At 39.8% G+C, this 20,379-nt stretch overlaps 1 protein-coding gene across 14 annotated transcripts in view; it reads left to right on the top strand.

Moving 5' to 3' along the window:
* The window catches only part of LIMCH1 (LIM and calponin homology domains 1), a 341,748-nt gene that overhangs the window by 31,396 nt on the left and 289,973 nt on the right, over positions 1-20,379 (top strand). The gene's annotated exons all lie outside the window — the stretch shown is intronic.

Raw genomic sequence — 20,379 nt, 5'->3', positions numbered from 1 at the left:
CAAGTAAACTCTGTAGTTAATAGTGTTGTAGCAATGTCAATTTCTTAGTTTTTATAAATGCACTATGGTTAGATAAGATGTTAATATTAGAGGAAGCTGGATAAAGAACATATGAGAACTCTCTTTGTAACTTTTCTTAAATCTAAAGTTATTGCAAAAAAAATTTTTTTAAAACTACTCCTGAAATTCTCTTGAAAATGCCTTATGTTGTGAATGAGAACCATGTGACACCTTGAAAGAAGCTTAACATGTCCGGTTTTCTTCCAGCATTAGGGCAGATTACCGTTTTCTTAATAGGTATTTAACTTGGATTTTTCTGGTGCTGGTAATAGAGCAGTGAGAAAACAGTTAAAAAAATCTCTGCCCTCCTAGAGCTTACATTCTAGTAGGGATGTAATAAAATAAATAAGCAAAATGTATTATATGTAAAATAGTATTAAGTGCTATGGAAAAAATAAAGCAGGAAAGAAAGTAAGTATTGGAGGATTGATAAAAGTTTAGAGGTTCAAAGATGTCCTCCCTAAGAAGATGACTTTAATGTAAAGACATGAAGGAAGTGAGAAAGAGAGCCGCATCAAACAAACACAACAGTAAAGCATCCCAGATAGAGGAAATAGTGTGTACAAAGGTCCTGAGACAGCACTTGCCTGGTATATCTGAAGAACAGCAAGGGATGCTGTTTGCTTACTTGAACCACAGGTGGAGTAACTAGTTTTCATTTGGAGTCATGTTGTAGGAAAATTGTGTATCTTTGAATTATGCTCAGCTTGGTGAGTTGCTTACATTATGAGAGGCATGTGGGAACTCCACCTGACTGAAGGGGCAGCCTTCTTCCATCTCATCAAGGGTCATATGCTTATCCAGTGAAATGGAAGGCTAAACTCTCCACGCTATTGAAAATGTTATAGGCCAGGCACGGTGGCTCACACCTGTAATCCCAGCACTTTGGGAGCCCGAGGCAGGTGGATCACTCGAGGTCAGGAATTCGAGACCAGCCTGGGCAACATGGTGAAACCCCGTCTCTACAAAAAAATACAAAAATTAGCCTGGCATGGTGGCGCATGCCTATAGTCCCAGCTACTTGGGAGTCTGAGGCAGGAATCACTTGAATCTGGGAGGCGGAGGTTGCAGTGAGCCGAGATCGCACCACTGCACTCCAGCTTGGGTGACAGAGCAAGACTGTCTCAAAAAAGAAAATATTATATCTCGGCCGGGCGCGGTGCCTCAAGCCTGTAATCCCAGCACTTTGGGAGGCCGAGACGGGCGGATCATGAGGTCAGGAGATCGAGACCATCCTGGCTAACACGGTGAAACCCCGTCTCTACTAAAAAATACAAAAAACTAGCCGGGCGAGGTGGCGGGCGCCTGTAGTCCCAGCTACTCGGAGGCTGAGGCGGGAGAATGGCGTCAACCCGGGAGGCGGAGCTTGCAGTGAGCTGAGATCCGGCCACTGCACTCCAGCCTGCGCGAAAGAGCGAGACTCCGTCTCAAAAAAAAAAAAAAAAAAAAAAAAAAAAGAAAAGAAAATGTTATATCTCTTTTATTTTTTGGTCGAGCACATGTAATTTCTGTTGAATTTGTTAAAGGCAAAGAAAAGATGTTTACTTTATGTGCCGACTTTGTGATATGACCACAGAGCCCATTCATGATGAAGACATTGAATGTTGCTAGCAAATGTTGACTTACTACCTGTTGGCTGCCCGTTGTCTCTGGCTTTCCTCACTGGATGCGTACTCTCCTACCTGCTCGGGAGGAAGTGGTCAGGAGGAGTGAGCTGTGTCTTTTTTCCCTTTGGTAGACAATGTGGCTTGCTGTTGCTGGTGGTAAATTATGATGGTTCTACTCTGCCCTTCATGAATGTCACTGTCATGGCAATAAAGTGTGCATTAGTAGAGCATGGGATTGTTGCACTCAGTTTTAGAATGTCCTTTGATAAAGAATTCCTTTATTATGGGTCCTAAAAGGCAATCTCTTTAAATGTACCTTTCAAACACTGGGCCACTTATATAGATGTGTGTTCCAGTTACTCATGTATAGCTAATTAGTCCCGTGATGGAGACTATATGGCTGAAAGCCTGCTAGAAATAAAAGAAAATGAGAGTTTCTGCTACAGAATAGAGCATTATAGTTTCAGTTGGAGCTGTACTATCTTATAACAAATACCATGGCTTTAAAGCCATATAACAAAAGGAAAACACTTTCATCTTGACCTCTTTAACCTATACAAATGTATCCCTCTCTTAATCATCTAGAATTGTATATAGAAATATAAACTATAAAATTAGAAAGACCTGAAGATACTTGAATAAAAAGAAATAAAATTTTCTTTTATTCAACATGTATCTTTATCATCTGGCTCAGACTTTTCCATCTTTAGGAGACGTATAAAATGGAACCCTTTCAATTGAATTATCTCAGGAGCTCCTTTTACTGTGTCATTAGGAAAAATAACAATGTTTTGGGAATAACATAAAGTATCCTTGTGTCTGAAGTATCTGGGTTTAAGTAGAAATTTTATATCATCTGGGGCAACTTTTTATTTTTGGGATTGAGTTCTTTGTCTATGTAAACTTACTTTATGTAGTTTTAAAGTAACTACATAAAGAATTTTCCTTCCATTTCCATAGTGTGCTAGGCCAAAATTGGTTCTGTTTTCTGTATTATTGACAGCTTTGATTGAGTCCTACCATACCTTTCAGGGAAGATTGTTGAGTTGGTTGCTGTGGTACGTTAAGGAACGAGCACTTTCACTAGGACCCTGGTTGTGGTATTCTGATAGAATCAGAAGTTAGATTCTTGGGTTACACTTAAACCCTCCCAATGAAAAGGACTTTTTATTATACTATGAAATGAGAATGAAATATTCATTTGCTTGGAACCCGTTAAATTCTTAAATTTCATATAGGAGTTACAGAATAAAGACCTATTGTTGACTAAGGCTAATCTGAAAATCTCTATCATGCTTCTCTGCAAGCTGTAAAGCTGCGCAGCTGTGTTCTGGGTCTTGGTATTTAAAACCTTTGGATTTCCTGAGATTGGTAGTGGGAAGGAGTGTAGAAGTGAAAATGCCGAGGAAATTACTGCTCTTCTTGATCTGGGATTATAGGACCTCTCTGACCTTTAATTCAAGATTCCTTATTATGAGTCACCTTAATGTTCCCCTGGAAATCACATGTTTTGGGGAACACCTAAATAGCTCTCTTCATTCTGTAATTGGGGAATATGTAGGGAAGGGTAGGTGATTCATAGAGCATCTTTCGTGGTGGAGGAATCTGAGTGCTTGGAGGCCTTGCAGCAGGAAGTGGCATTTACAAATGGTGCTCAGAACAAGAACACTGCCTGTGTCCATAACCAAAAAGAAACTGAGGACCTAGCATGAGTTCCCATTAAAATCTGTGTGGACTGAGTCATTAAAGCTAAGTTAGCGGCTTCACTTTTTTCTTTGGCCAAAAGGACAAGACATACTGCTTGATATCTGAGAAACTGAACTGCAGATGAATTTAAAGATAGTATTGGGGTGCCCAGTTTCTCTTAAAAAGAAAAAGGAGGGGAAAGAGAACAGGCTTGTCTATGTTGTATGGTTCTTCAAATGTTAATTTTGCCAAAATAATTTGATTTGACTCCTTGAAGCTTACCTTGGAGAACTATAATTTGATAGACTATTCTCTACTTTTACAATAGATTTTCTTCATCAGCTAGACTAGTAGAAGTTAATTTCTTTTTAGTTTTTTTTTTTTTTTTTTTTTTTTTGAGATGGAGTTTCGCTCTTGTCACCCAGGCTGGAGGGCAATGGCGTGATCTCGGCTCACTGCAACCTCCGCCTCCCGGGTTCAAGTGGTTCTCCTGCCTCAGCCTCCCAAGTAGCTGGGACTATAGGCACCCACCCCTCCCACCCACTACACCTGGATAATTTTTGTATTTTTAGTAGAGACGGGGTTTCACCATGTTGACCAGGCTGGTCTCGAACTTCTGACCTCAAGTGATCCACCCACCTTGGCCTCCCAAAGTGCTGGGATTACAGGCGTGAGCCACCGTGCCTGGCCGAATATTCTTAGTGGTAGTATAATTGTGTTTACTTTTGGCCTCATGAGAGAAAGGAAAATATACTACTCTATTAAATACTTCTTGGTAGCTGGGTCTCAATTTTCCTGCTCTTAGATCTGGGCATACTTTTATAAAAGGCTTGAGTGTATTTTTTTCCTATTATGGCTGCATGTCACCCCCATTCATTTATTCAGCAAATACTTACTGAGCATCTACTTTATGTCAGGAACTTTTCTAGCTCCTGGGGAGCTAGCTCCTGCCTTCTGGGAACTTAGATTCTAGAGGGTAAAGACGAAAAAGAGGCAAGAATATATGTCAGACAGTGATAAGTGTGGAGAAAAATAAAGTAGGGCAGTGGAGATAAGGATTATTTGGGGAAGGGAATGTGCTGTGTTTTAAGGTGATCAGGGACAGTCTTACTGAGAAGGTGACAGTGGAGCAGAGACCTGAAAGGAATGAGGGTGAAAGCCACAAGAACACCTGGGAGAAGAGCCCTCTGGTAATGGGAACAAAAGGGGGGCAGGGTGGGGCCGTGAGTGAGAGGAGGAGCAGTAACAGGAGTCAGAGTGTTTGTGAGGCTGGATTTGTAGGATCTCATAGCCAAGAGAAGGATTTAGGATTATTTTCCTGTGTGAGTTGCATCCTAATACGATTGTTGATATTCTTCTGCCCAACCTCCTTCATTTTCCTATACCATTTCCAGTTGTTTCAACATGTAAACTTTGTTAAGGTTTCAAAAATAAACAAATATAACCCAAATAACAATGTATTAAATGCAAAAGATTGAAATCTGCACGTCTATTTCTACTAAACTGCTCTTCTTTATATGTGTCATTTGCTGGGGAAAGCAGCATTTGCTACTGACCTATTTAAATATGCTGAGCTCAGAGCCCTTCCCAGCCCAACAAAATGCACTTGACCCTCTGTGGGGATAGAAGGTTGATAGATTGTTTCGTGATTGTATTGTGTTTTTTTTTTTCTTTTGGTTGTGCACCTGACTTTGATATTTATCTGGGTCTGTGCATTTTTTAGAAAGTAAGCTCTGAAGGCCAGGCGCAGTGGCTCATGCCTGTAATCTCAGCACTTTGGGAGGCCGAGGTGGGCAGATCACTTGAGGTCAGGAGTTCGAGACCAGCCTGGCCAACATGGTGAAACCCTGTCTCTACTAAAAATACAAAAGTTAGCTCTGTGTGTGGTGGCAGGCGCCTGTAATCCCAACTACTTGGGAGGCTGAGGTGGGAATCACTTGAACCTGGGAGGCGGAAGTTGCAGTGAGCCGAGATGGTGCCACTGCACTTCAGCCTGGGTGACAGAGCAAGACTCTGTCTCAAAAAAAAAAAAAAAAAAAAAAAAAAAAGTAAGCAAGCTCTGAGAAGACAGGTATATTTGGAGTACAATGGTTATTGTAGTTGATTCCCTGACACCCAGTCCACTCCACTATGGTCATTTCAGTTGATTCCCTTATGTCAAGTCCCTCCTCCTAAGCCACTCATGGCGTTCCTATGCTCCTTGCTGGTTATTTATTAGTTAAGGATTGGGCCATTGGTTTGGTCATGGCTTATGTTGAGGGAGCTTCTATGAAGGATTTCCTTGCTTCTAAGAAAGACACCGAGAGAAGGTTGCCTTTCTTCTTTTGGTCATTGCTGTGTCTGGATGTGATGCCTGAAATTGCTGCAGTTATTTTGCTACCTGCCTGAGAATGAAATTAGTATGCTCTGAGCTACAGAATTATCCAATTCTGGGTCCTGCTCACTTTGGGCTTTTTATGGCATGAAATATATCTTTGTTGTTTGAGACAGGTTTATTTGTTTTATTTACGACTGAAAGTGTCCTAACTGGTAAAGGTGTATTAATTCCCTTCTGGAAGTTTTTTTCAGAATACGTTATATGGATTTACATGTAGCGTTTTTCAGTAATATTTAGCCCTATGGATTCTAAACTTACTGAAATGATTTAGAAGGTTAAAGTGGGAATGTAGTGACATTATGTTGCCCTTGTTAACATCTGGAGTTTTGTTACATAAAAGCAGTATGAAAATGTTGTGTGTTTAAAGAGCTGAAAAGGAAAAATAAAAGAAGTGCAGATACGGAGAAAAACCCAAAATTATTAGACTGTATTGTTCAAATATTCTGTAGCTGTACTAATTTTTGTTGGCGTATTTGTAATTGAATGTGCTGTACTGAAACCTCCCATTATGATGGTGATTTTGTCTATTTCTCCTTGCAATCTTATCAGTCTGACATATGTATTGACATTTATATATTTATATTTCTCTGGATTATTTTCTGAGATGCGTAGCATTTACACTGGTTATGTCTTTCTGGTGTATTTCAATTTTTATATTATGTAAAAATAAAGAGCTGAAAAGACCCTTTAGACCGTATTAGTTTATTTTAATGACCATGCAGTGCACTTTAAGTTTGTAATGTCTGAACTAGTCATAGTAGAAAAGAAAGGCAAATTGTAGGATGCAGTGCTCTTTAAGTTAGTAACGTCTGAACTAGTAATAGTAGAAAAGAAAGTAAATTGTAGGATGCAGTGCTCTTTAAGTTAGTAACGTCTGAACTAGTAATAGTAGAAAAGAAAGTAAATTGTAGGATGCAGTGCTCTTTAAGTTAGTAGCGTCTGAACTAGTAATAGTAGAAAAGAAAGGCAAATTGTAGGATGCAGTGCTCTTTAAGTTAGTAACGTCTGAACTAGTAATAGTAGGAAAGAAAGGCAAATTGCAGGATACAAACCCATGTCCGTGTACCAGATTCATCACAGCTATTCTTGCATGAGCTCAGATACTTTAAATTAAAAAAAAGAAATGTTGAAGAACTTGGAATTCATCCCTTTATCCCATTCATTTATTAAGAGTTTTCTTAAGCACAGGTAATAATAGCAAATTGAGACATCAATATTTGAAGGTTTTAAGGTGGCCAGACTGTGGGCTCATCAATTTCCGTACTTTTCTATCATCCAACTGAGTTTTGTGGGTGAAGAATGTTACCATTTTATTTGTTTTAAAGCAGCATATTTGGTGTTTTTTTCTCACATATTTCTTTTAGTTCTTATAAAGGCTAGGAGTAGAACTTTGCTGTTCAAATGGGGAGTGAACAGTAAAATTAAAAGGTTGGCCAAGACCCTGGGAAAATGCTAACAGTGAGTGTCTTTTTTGCATCTGAACTGAAATCTGAGAGGTTCCTAGGTTCTGCACAAGGTAGCTTTGTGCATATTTCTCTGATTGCTGAGCCTGGATTGAGCTACCTGACAGGCCTCTGATAATCAATTCCAAAGCACACACTATTCTCTTTCAGCATCTTGTAGGGAAAGGTGGACAAAGAGTGTGAAATAAATATTCTCTTCCCAAGTCTCCCATCCCAAGTGTCTCTTTGAGGTGGGATACTGACAAAGACTTAAAAATACCCATCTCGCTTGCCCCCTCCCACATCCCTAAATACAACAGGCAGCAAACAACCCCAAATGCCTAACAGGAAGACAGTTCCTTTTTAATTTTGGCAAAATCTAGGAACTCTTTGTGTTGTGGTGTCCAGAAACATAAAAGGAGAATTCTATGAAAAGATTTCAGCTAATTCACATTTACAGGGTGCCCATTGCTATGCCACCATGTGAGGTGTTATTTAAGCTTTGCAGAGGTAAATTAAAATGTACTTTTTGTTGCCTTGCCTGCTTAAAGGGGAAAGCAGAGGCATGGGATGTTATTATAAAGTAAGGAAGTTGATTTTCATGTGAGGCTTAGTGCAAATCAGCCTGTTGTTTATTCTGAAAAGCATGCTGTTTTCTACAATACAGACTTCTTTATTTGCTTGTTTCTTATATTAAGATTTCTCAGTGGGACAAAAAAGGAAAAAAAACCCGTAAGAATAGAGAGAATGAAGTGGGTGGAGAAAAGGGACGGAACTCAGAAGGTGAAGAAATATTGTGGTTTGCCTAAGGGAATCTGGGAGGTAAGGAGATGGAAGAAGTTGGGCGATCCATTCAGTTAAAATAAGTGAAGACAGTTGTGGGTTAAGAGAAATAAGACTTTCTAATTATGAAGATCTGGCACATGTAACTGGTCAAATATTTTAGATTCTAGATGGACATTTCAAGAGAAGAGGTAATACAATGTAATAGAAATATTGGCTAATGATTAACGACTGCTTAACATGTACGTGTTGAAACTGATGGAGAACAAGACCTTATAACAATCCTATGAGGTGGGCACTCTTTTTTTTTTTTTTTGAGATGGAGTCTTGCTCTTTCGCCAGGCTGGCAGTGGCAGGATCTCGGTTTACTGCACCCTCTGCCTCCCGGGTTCAAGCGATTCTCCTGCTTCAGCCTCCCGAGTAGCTGGGACTACAGGTGTGCGCCACCACGCCCAGCTAATTTTTTTTCTTTTTTTGTATTTTTAGTAGAGATGGGGTTACCATTTGGCCAGGATGGTCTTCATCTCCTGACCTCATGATTTGCCCCCTCAGCCTCCCAAAGTGCTGGAATTACAGGCGTGAGCCACCGTGCCCGGCTGAGGTGGATACTCTTTTCATTTCCATTTTTTTTTTGGTCTTTTTTTGAGGAGGAAACTGAAGCTTAGAGAGATTACATTTCCTAAAGTCTCAGCTGGTAAGTAATAAAACCAAGGTTCAGACCAAGACTGTGCCCCTAACGGCTATCCTATACTGTATCTGAATACCTGAGGAAATAAAATACAACTGAAATCACTTTGCATTTTTTAAAAAAACAGAGCAATAGGGGCATAGGATCTTAAAGTTTAAAAGGTCTTAGAGGTCAGATTATAGAGAAAAAAAAAAAAATGGAAGTCCAGGGAGACTTCCTAAACTGTGTCATGGGGTACCTTAGAAACATTTTTACCTTTGTATTTTAACTTCACAAGTAGCATAAAATGCATAATCTTCTCTGTCAATTTTTTTCCAGTTTTTTGTTCATTATGAATGTCAGGGAAGGTATCTATTTTAAATTGGACTGTGTCATGAGTAATGCTTGAAGAATTACATGTTGTGCTTGGCAATTGGTACTGCATGCAAAGCTGGAATGTAGGGAATTTTTCTGTTTTGTACTCTCTCTCTTATTATGTGTAGGGTGAGGAGAATGGAGCCCTAATGCAGTTTCTTTAGGAAGTGTAGTCCACTAGCAGTAATTAAAATGATTATTATGCGGTAATGCCAAGGGCTCTAGAATAGAATTTAAACATTCCTTGATGTTTTCGAGATAGATCTTAAAATAGATATCGATATAACACAAAATGGAAGGTACAGAAAATTAATTTTAGAATGTCAATTTTGGATATATTTTGATGAGAATATGAGAAAGTAGCCACAAATCACACCTTGCACCATGAAATTTGCAACAGAAATTTCAAAGCCAAATATATTTAAGTGTTCTTGGAGCCCACTTTTTGTTTTATTAAAAAAGACCTATCCAAATGCTGAAAATGAAACTAGTAGGAATTATATAAAGATGAAATAACTTATATTGAGGATTTTACGTAGTTATCATGACTTTGATATTTTTCTATTCAAAAAATAAAAACGCCTAGTACCATACGTAGGAAAACAGACTAATACTGTAAAAGTGCCTCAACTATCCATTAGACACTTTATTACTAAAATTTCTTCTGGGGGTGGTAGGAGAAGATGGAATTTCCGAGTTGATTTATAACATGATATTTAAGATGCAAAGAACTGGCCGGGCGCGGTGGCTCATGCCTGTAATCCCAGCACTTTGGGAGGCTGAGTCGGGCGGATCACGATGTTGGGAGATCGAGACCATCCTTTCTAACACGCTGAAACCCTGTCTCTATTAAAAATACAAAAAATTAGCCAGGTGTGGTGGTGGGCACCTATAGTCCCAGCTACTCGGGAGGCTGAGGCAGGAGAATGGTGTGAACCCAGGAGACGGAGGTTGCAGTGAGCCGAGGCCGCACCACTTGCACTCCAGCCTGGGCGATAGAGCAAAACTCCGTCTCAAAAAAAAAAAAAAAAAAAAAGAAAAAAAAAGATGCAAAGAACTATGTTGCTTTATTTTAAGGGACCCATCAGGCCGGGCACGATGGTTCACACCTGTGATCCCAGCACTTTGGGAGGCTGAGGCAGGCAGATCACTTGAGCTCAGGAGCTCAAGACCAGCCTGGTCAACATGATGAAACCCTGTCTGTACTGAAAATACAAAAATTACCCGGGCGTGGTGGCGCATGTCTGTAATCCGAGTTATTCAGGAGGCTGAGGCAGGAGAATCGCTTGAACCCAGGAGGTGGAGGTTGCAGTGAGCTGAGATTGTGCCACTGCATTCCAGCCTGAGCAACACAGTGAGACTCAGTCTCAAGTAAATAAATAAAAAAATAAAATAAGATTAAGAGACCCATCAGTGTTTTGTGTTTGGTTACTCTCCAGTAATAGCTTTGTAATTTCTGTCTTGCTCCTGCATTGCTCTTGCATTTTTCAATCCAATGCATTTTAGTTGGTCTACTTGTACACTTAATTCCCATAACAAGCCTCATTAATCTCATTAATTCCATGCCCTAGTGAACTGCTGAGAAGAAAAGTTGTCATTACCATGGATTCTGTCACATGAAGGGATGGAATGGTGGAAACCACCTTCCGTTTCCTCCCTCTATCTCTGTTTTGCTGCTGTCCAAATATTTAAAGAGTATTATAAAAAAAATTGATTTCAGATATTTGAGAGATAGCATACTTGAGATTTAATGTATTTGGGCAACTGAGAGGTGTTTGATGTGAGGTAGAGGTACAAGGAAATGGGAGTGGGTTTTATATGTATAATAGTGCGTGACAGAACTAGGATAAGCTAGAGGCTAGATTATGTGTCAGTTACAAATGACCCCCAAATCTCAGTGGCTTGCACGATAGAAGTTTTTTCTTGCTCATGCTATATATCCAGTGTGGGTTGGTACCCAGACTGACAGAGACTTCCTTTGCAATATCTCCAACCATGACCACCCTTACGGTGCGGAGGGAAAGGAGCTTTCTGTTGGGACATGATTCATGGGCCAAAGCAAGTCTTATAGCAATGCCTACCTGCAGGTGGGGAGGCAAAGAGCCATCAGACTTTGTGTCTCAACAGGACGACCAGATACCAATGACAGCCAGTACTGTTCTCTAACTTTTGTTGAGAAAGAGTGAGGTCAGTAAAGGATTAAGGTGGGGGCAGTGCCAACCACTTCAGTCTTGCGTTGCTCCTCGGGGAGTATCTTCTTTTAAAAAAATTCATTAATAGGCTGGGTGCGGTGGCTCATGCCTGCAGTCCCAGCACTTTGGGAGGCCAAGGTGGGTGGATCACTTGAGGTCAGAAATTTGAGACCAGCCTGACCAACATGATGAAACTCCATCTCTACTAAAAATACAAAAAATTAGCCGGGCATGGTGGCGGGTGCCTGTAATCCCAGCTACTTGGGAAGCTGAGGCAGGAAAATCGCTTGAACCTTGGAGGCAAAGGTTACAGTGAGCCAGGATTGTGCCACTACGCTCCAGCCTGGGTGACAGAGTGAGACTCTGTCTCAAAAAACAAATAATAATAATTGATTAACAATATTGCATATGGAGGCAAGGGCCCAATATGTGATTCCAGGCATGTTAGTTCATTCTCTTCTTCATTCTTTTGTTCCTTCACCCCTTCACTAAATATTTATTTAATGATCACATATTGAGTATATGATGTAAGTGCTGGTTTATTTTATTGATTTTGCTTTTGCTTTTGTAATCTGTAGTGATTATTTCTTTAACCCATTTTTACTGTCTTGTCAATTTTTAGTTGCACTCAGGAGCAGCCTTTTGTATGCATGTTTATTTTGAATCTATTATTTTTTAAATACCTTCAGGGTGTGGACCTGATCTATTTTCTTTGCCATACTATCCACATGTATTATTAGTAAATATTTGATAACGAGAGAGAAACCATAGTTTATTGGTTATATCTTTTTCAATATTTCTCTGAAGCAGTTTTGATTTTAAAAAACTATTCCAGTCTATTAACATTTTAATTAGCATCTTGAAATTTTATCTGTAATACACAGGTAAAATTTTTCCCTTGCTGTTTTACTTGTAGAGTCAAATGACTCTAGTATGTGTCGTTCAGGTGACACAAAAAAAATCTCTGCATAATGAGTAAAATTATCCCAGAGGAGGGAGCTCTTTTAGACAATGAAACATAGTGGGGTCCTTGAGTGCAACTAAAATTTCTCTTCTGATTAATCACCGTCCCCTTGATTCATCTTTGCTTGGTCTTGTATATTTCCATTGCATAGTCTGACTTGTAATGTGGTTCTGTAGTTTTGTCTTTCTTAGAACTGAGTGATCACAGGAAGTATCTTCTTTGTCTTTGTAGTCCACTACCCCTCTTCTCATCCTACAGGCCTTATTCAATAACTTGTACATAGTAGCTGTTCAATAAAAGCTTGTTAAATATTAAGGTGATGGATATCACGATTACCCTGATTTGATTATATGAATGTATCAAATCATCACATATACCCCTAAAATATGTGCATCTGTATGTATCAATGAAAGATAAAATCTTGTTAAAGGGATTTGATTTTCAGTGATGATAGGGGTTGTGCTTTTGAGGTGATGCAAGGCTAAGAACAAAACTGTAATTGTTTAATTCAGAAAGTAGTTGTGGAATGGAGTCTGAAGAGAGATGGGACAATAGGGCCCACATGGAAGGAAGATTTTGTGTATAGAATGTTCTAGCCTCTTTAGATTGCCTTGACTTGTGTCAGGGGAGCAGTTTGTTTCACTTTGCCTATATAAGATTAATGTTTCTGAGATGGAAAAAAAACACACAAAAAAGGAGCTTTTTGACGTAATCAAGCCTCTATCAATCACTTCTTGCTTCTTAATAACTTTTGTATCTTCCTTTCAGGAGAGCAGTTGAAGTGAATTCTTCTGGGACCAAATCCAGTGTTTCTGCCTTGAAGAAACATAATTAACTGACATTTTAAAAGCCACTTTATAGACCTGTTCTGACTCTGGGCAAAGGACATTGCTCGATTTATAGTTTATGAAAAGTCTACTTTTAGAATTCGGGTATGTTTTGTGGTAGTTCTTTTAGTTGATTACTTTCATTTTTCTTTGGGAAATTATCTAGAATAGCTGTAGTGATGTCATCAGAAGCTTGACTTTTACCTCCGTGTACTTAGAGGGCTGACTGACGCACAGGGAAATATTTCACAGTGAATGGTGAGTTTAAACTTATGTGTGCAAGGAAAAGGTAACTGCATTGCAAGCAGCTTCCCTCTCCCTCCCTCTCCAAGGAGGGGATGATAGCTATTATTAATTGATTTTCCTCTTACTGTGGAAGCCAAGGGTTCAGATATTAATGGAAAAAAATTATTGAAATGTCAAAGATTTTGTTTTGTGGCTTGGGTTCCCTGAAGCCTAGCTTGAAGAGACCAGCAGTGAATTTACAGTGTCGCACTATAAAGACACTGACAAGCTTTTTGTCATTAAAGTTAAAAATATTACAACAGATTGCCTGGGTAATCAGACCTTCCTTTGATGTGTGTGGTAAGAATTCTTATTCAAGGGAACTGAGGCGGGATATATATTCATTATTAGAGACTTCAGCGTGGATATGATTTTAAGTTTCGATGAAAAGCTTCCTTCCAGAATTACCATGCTTCAGGAAATATGGTTAAGAGTTGATCACATTTGTTCACCAGCCACAGACATTCTTGCCAGTTTGATAGCACGGGTACAAGTGATCTCTGTGCTTCTAGGCATATGCACCTATCATTGTTGGGTCTTCCAAGGATCTCGTATGTCAATCCAGACCCATGCATCTGGTGGCTTTTGTCCTTCTGCCTGGAGCCCAGCCTCACTTTCATGATAATGGGTCCCCTTCCAACTTTCTAATAAGGAGGATTTGTGTTGGTCCTTGTGTTCTTGGGATATAGGTAAAAGAAAAAAAAAAACAACAAAAAAACCTTTGAAAGTCTACAAGTCCACATTGGTTGCTTCCCTGTCATCTTTTTTTCTTGAGACAGTACTTTGTCACCCAGGCTGGAGTGCAGTGGTGCAATCATGGCTCACTGCATCTTCCATCTGCTGGGCTCAAGCGATCCTCCCACCTCAGCCACCTGAGTCGCTAGGACTATGGGCATGTGCCACCATGCCTGGCTAATTTTTAAAATTTTTTGTAGAGAGGAGGTCTCACTATGTTGGCCGGGCTGGTCTCAAACTCCTGGGCTAAAGTGATCCTCCCGCCTTGGCCTCCCAAAGTGTTGGGATTACAGGCATGAGCCACGGCATCTGGCCTCCCATCATCTTTATCCTTCAAATGAAGAGTCCTGGAGGGACTGGTCCATGTCCATAGGTGAGGAGTGTCAGTGTTGTCATGTTGCCAATTCATGCCCTCTGCGGAAGGTGCCAGGCTAAGAAAAATATATCGAAACAAGATAAAACCAAACCAAACAGCCAAAGACTTCTCCTATCCCATAGCGACCACCTGCCCCTTCCTGCCTGCTTCTCATCATAGTATCCCTCGTTGAGGCTTGGAGGGTTGAGCCCCACATCTAGACTTGAATACTTGAACATGTGAGGCCAACTGCTGCTACTTTCCCAGGCTCTCGTGATTTAAACTCTGGGCTACTAGTGCTCTGGACACTTAAAATTCGTCACTCAGTGGATCAACTAAGTGCGTATTGCTGGACTTAGTTTTGTAGGTATCATTTAAGAAATTCCTGGAAACAAAATAGGAACTATTTATAAAGTTATTGACCTTTTGCCAGCATAGTTCCTTATAGAATAAAACTGGTCTCATTTCATATCTCACCTCACTCCATGCCTTGTCCATAGTTAGTATTCAAAATGTCAGGTCAAATAAATGAGGAATGAGTATCAGACAGATTTATTAATGGAAGGCAGCAAAGTGAACAAAGGCAAGTAGGCAGGGGTAGGGAGACAAGCCTGGGAGGACTTTAAGGAGTCAAGGAAAATAACAGACTTTGGGGGCTGGTGAGATGAGAGATGGTTGAGTAGAGATGGCTGGGTCAGAGCAGGATTCACCTAAGGAGCATCCCACTCAGTGCTGTAAAAGACTCGCCCTGAGAAATACTCATGTGAACTCCCTTTGTGCAGTCTGTATGGTTGGATTTCTCTGACTTTATGCAAATATAACCTGACTCCACTGTGAATATGTTGGCGCATCCAAGAAGCTGCAAAACTCTTACTACTATCCCATTTTAGATGAGGAAGTGAAGACTCAGAAGAGTCAAGATATCTGCCCAAAGTCTCACAGTGGAGCCTCTCTGCAGACCCTCAAAATATGCATATGTATTCCTATGTAAAAATACCAGGTTTTCCAGTGTTCCTCCTGAGCCCAACTGTATAGTGTTGATTTGCCCTGAGTGAAAGTAGGGAGGTGACGAGAAATAGGAACTAAGTAAGGTTGTTTCTTGTGTGATTTTATGGAATCAAACAAGGTAGTTGAATCAGCAGGTTTTGCTTCCACCTGAAATAACATCTTCATTTTGTTCTGCTCTTTCTTAAACATCTGTGATGGTTTAAACTTTTGGGAGTTCAGCTGGACTGTATTGAGGGTAAGCTTCCAAGAGGGGACAACTATTGGCCCCAACAAACTATTGTCATAGAATCTTCTAGCACTTAACTTAGTCCTGATGTTTCTCATAAATTCTAGGGATGATCAGCAATTTAGTCTTGGAAGTAGGCCTTTTAACTTTAGTTGTAGGAATCAATGACCCAGAATTACTTGCAGCTCTATCCTGAAAATTTGCTCATCCTGACTTGCTCTGTATATGGGCTGTGTATAGATCAGTGTGGGAGTATGTGCTTGCTTCATTTTGAGGACTTTTTATTACATAAGCTGAGGAACTTGAACTGAAATTCTATGATATGACTTTTTATTCCTGAAGTGTTGCCAGGGCTTGGCTGATATTTCATGCCAAATTTAAAAAATAATATTATTATTTATAAGCGATTACATTTTACCATGCACAGTCTGATTGTTTGACTCATTATGACTCATGAGCAGCTGAAATGTGTGGCTTGAATTTTGAGTCAGTTCATTAGGAAATATTCAGCCAAAAAACATTTATTGGGGCTCCTCTAGGCCCAGAGTATCAAGGAGATTAATGCCGCCAGTAGTAGAGATGACTATGCCATTTCAAATTTGAATGATACAGTATTGAGGTGAGTCAGAAAATGTATCCAGTGATAACTAGTAATAGCTTGACATTGGGAAAATATTGACTGCTTTTATTAATCTTTTAAAAAATATGGACATCCTTGCTATAATTAAAAAGCTGCTATTTATACCTAAATGCATCTATGTTGGGGAAGAGGGATGATTTAATAGCTATAAGCTGGTTGGGTCTTTTTCAGAAATTGTACTGACATTAACTTAGAGTGGTTCCTATAAATGATGTCCCAATACAGTAACACCATATTCATCTTTTAGAAGTTCACTTTTGGCTCTTTTTGTTTAATAATGTTGCCAGACTTTACAGCTGTACTGTAATTTGAAACAATGTGAAAACTGCCCTATTTACTCATTCCAAGCAAAAGGGCTAGTGCTGTTAATTTTCTTGTCACAAGTTGATTGAATTAATAGCCAACTTCATTCACTCTTCCCTGGTTCTTTTTATTAAAAACTTTTCTTCCTTATGCAATCATTTTGATTTAAATTCTTTAAAAACAAAAGAGAAGAACGTGCTAACAGTTACTCCTTTATGTTTTATCTGCCTCAGAGTAGTGTAGAAATGTTATGTTATGAATTCCTGAAAATGGGATCATATAAGGGCTTTATATTGTATGCTACCCAAATCCTTTTATGTAAACTGGGGGAAAAAAAAAATCAGATTCTGAATGAAAGCACAGGGAAAAAAGAGTCAGGGCTGATTTTAGCAGAGTAGCCCAAGAGGATGAATGTGTTTTCATTGTACTGCCTTCCAGAAACAAGGGAGGTATGACTCAAGACCCAGTTGATACCTGTGTACTTTCCCAGGAGGCTATGTTTATGATTCCTAGGGCCCGTAGATTGCATCTTACACAATATTGGATTCTGCTCATTTCTGTTGGTTAATTCAGTCTTCACATTCTCCAGTATAGCTTCTTTTGGCTCAGTTAAGATTTGCACTCCTCTCAGTTTACTTCTCCTGTTCCATTAAGGCTTATGTCATTGGCATTGTAGGAAAGAATTTCTTCCTGTTCCCATTACTGTTGTTTTCATCAATGGTCCTTCTTTGCTCTCCCCTGAAGGATCTGCCCTCAAATCACTTTACATCTCGACCTGGGTGTGATAGCTCTGCTTGGATGCACTTAAACAAAACATGGGGGAAAATGGAACTAATTCATTGTGCTGCCTGCAAGATAGCACCCCTACCCTGCATTGTCAACACTGCCAGTCTCCTCTCCTGTCCATGGGATCCAGTGAGAGGTATTTGGGTCCCAGATGTTTTAGGGTTAATTTGTGTGCTGCTCTTTCTGCTACATGCTGGTTCAATTAGCCCATCCTCTGGCTTTCCTCAAGCCCATGCGTAGATTGGTGAAACCGTTTCTCTGATTTTTCTCTACACTTGACTTTCCATTTCATTTTACCAGGCCCTGCTCCCTGCTGGGCTGACCTGGCCCTTACCTAAGCCCCACACTCATACCTGCTAGCCCATCCGGATAAATGAAGTCCGTTCTGTAGTCTTGCTGTTTGTAGAGGTTCGCACAGCTCAAGACATTCTTTACCACCATCAGGTTATTTCTTCTCCCTTATTATGTTAGACTCCATTTAAGACTCTCAGTCTTCTCAAACTCAGCACTTGAATGATCGCCTGTGTTTGTAAAGCATTTTTACAGTGTGTGTATTTTCACCTAGAATGTCTCATTTACAAATGTATCTAAAACGTATTCAGGCTAGGATTTGAATCCAGGCAGTCTGGCTGCAGAGCCTGTGTTCTTAAATTACTAAGTTTCATATTTGGGATAATAGAGAGATGAGAATTTGGACAAAAACCTTTCTATATAACCTGTTCGTTGCTTGCATGGCATTCTATCTCATCATGGCCAACATGATCAAAATCTCTCAGCTGAAAATTACTATGTTGCTGGGTTTTTTTTTCCATGTGTGTGTGTTTTTTGAGACGAGGTCTCACTATGTTACTTAGGCTTGGACTTGATCTTGTGGGCTCAAGCAATCCTCCTGCCTCAGCCTCCTGAGTAGCTGGGACTATAGGTGCAGGCTTGCTGTTTTTCTTTTTATCAGGAAGTTCCCTTGAAGCTTTAAGAAACCAAACCTCACTTTTTCCTCTCTCACAAATGGCTGGGATTCATTACCGGATTGATTGCTCCACCATTCACTCTTGTGGTCCATCATCTGCCAATAGACTCACCTTTTAGGAAAAAAAAAAAAAGGATAGGCTGGGCATGGTGGCTTACGCCTGTAATACCAGCACTTTGGGAGGCCAGGGTGGGCAGATCATGAGGTCAGGAGTTCAAGACCAGCCTGGCCAATATGGTAAAACCCTGTTTCCACTAAAAATACAAAAATTAGCCAGGTGTGGTGGCAGGTGCCTGTAATCCCAGCTACTCGGGAGGTTGAGGCAGAAGAATCACTTGAACCCAGGAGGCAGAAGTTGCAGTGAGCGAGATCTCTCCACTGTACTACAGCCTGGGTGACTGAATGAGACTCCATCTCAAAAAATAAATAAATAAATAAAAAAGGATAGCCCTGACACAGGTTGAAAGCCTGTTATATGGATCACAGAGAATGTGCATTTTTAAAAACCAGCCTCATTAGCAGAGATTATTAGCTATGTCCAACTTAAGTTCCCCTTTAAAAAATGTTTTCTTCTGTATTAAGGCTGTGACCCACAGGCCTCATCCTCACAAAGAGGCATTGGAGTTGGTGTAGCTGAGCAGCAATTTATTAAAAGTACAAATTGAAGATTTCATATGGCACTTGGTCTTCTTCATGCCTCTTGTAGTCAAATATTTTTAATAGTGTCTAAAAAAAGTGTCTAGTTGAAAATTAGAGGATACTAACAAATGGAATATAATTATGTACTGAAGGGATGTGATGGCTGTTGTTCTAGGTGCTGAATTGCATATCTCAATCTGTATTTTTCTTTCACTTTTTGGGTTTGAAGACTTTTAGATAATCCCAGTATCTACAGAGGTTACTTAAGGATACTAAGTGACATGAGGTTTTTTAGTCATAGGGGGAAATAGAGGTAAAATGGGAAACTAAAACATTAATATGTAGGGCAGTATTAAAAAAAGAGTATAGTAATTGGGTCAGTTTATATATGTATGCATGTGTATGGGAAAATCAATGCATTGGAAAAGAGAGAAGGTTTTTTGCATTATATTCTAATATCATTGTGTTAGAATCATGGCTTATAGGTGGGGAAATGAGCCTTAGAGAGGCTAAATGAGTTGACCCAGAGACTCTGCGGAAGTGAGGACAGAGCTGGGATTGAAACACGTCCTCCTGGATTCAAGTACACTTGACCTTTACCTTCTGGCTGAATGGATGGCAAGAAGGATCCACCACATCAAGAGGAAAAATTAAAATGGAAGATGTTTATCTAGGGGGCTAGTGTGATATCATTGACTTTGGACTAAAAACAATGGTTTAGCTCAACTCTGGGGGTTACCAGCTTTGTAACCTAGGTAAGTTGCTGAAGTTGGGACCTCAAGTCTGGAGATCCTCATAGCTAAAGGGAAAGGATTTTTTGAGGATAAGCTTATCCAACACCTTTGAGGATTGAGATCATGTGCATGATAATATCTGGAACTTGATAAATGTCAAATTCCCTTCTCCTTCCTTTACATATTGATCTATAAGTTGTTTAAATTTTTCCTCATGACATTGTGTTCTTCTGAGTCCTTTTTGTGTTAAAAAACCTCATAGAGAACAATGTTATTATATGCAACATGTAGACATAATAAGTTTTTTAAAAAAAATATCAGTTTTGTGTGTTGTAAGGTAACTTCCAGGTTAGTTACCTTGTGGCCAAATGATTTGAAGTCTCATGGAGCCATGAAAATGTCATCTACAGTTTAAGTTTTTTTTGAGACAAGGTCTCATTCTGTTGCCTAGACTGGACTACAGTGGTGCAATCGTAGCTCACTGCTGCCTTGAACTCCTGGGCTCCTGGCCTCCCGCTTCAGCCTCCTGAGTAGCTAGGATTACAGGCACATGCCACCATGCCTGGCTATTTTTTTTTGTATTTTTTGTAGATACAGGATCTTGCTTTGTTGCCCAGGCTGGTCTCAAAATCCTGACTTCAAGTGATCCTCCTGTCTCAGCCTCCCAGCGTGCTGGGATAATAGACGTGACCCTGGTCTATAATTAACTTTTAAAAGAAAA

This window comes from Papio anubis, chromosome 3, assembly GCF_008728515.1.
Source record: "Papio anubis isolate 15944 chromosome 3, Panubis1.0, whole genome shotgun sequence".
In the NCBI taxonomy this organism is placed as follows: domain Eukaryota; kingdom Metazoa; phylum Chordata; class Mammalia; order Primates; family Cercopithecidae; genus Papio; species Papio anubis.
This window is presented reverse-complemented; position numbering and strand designations above follow the sequence as displayed.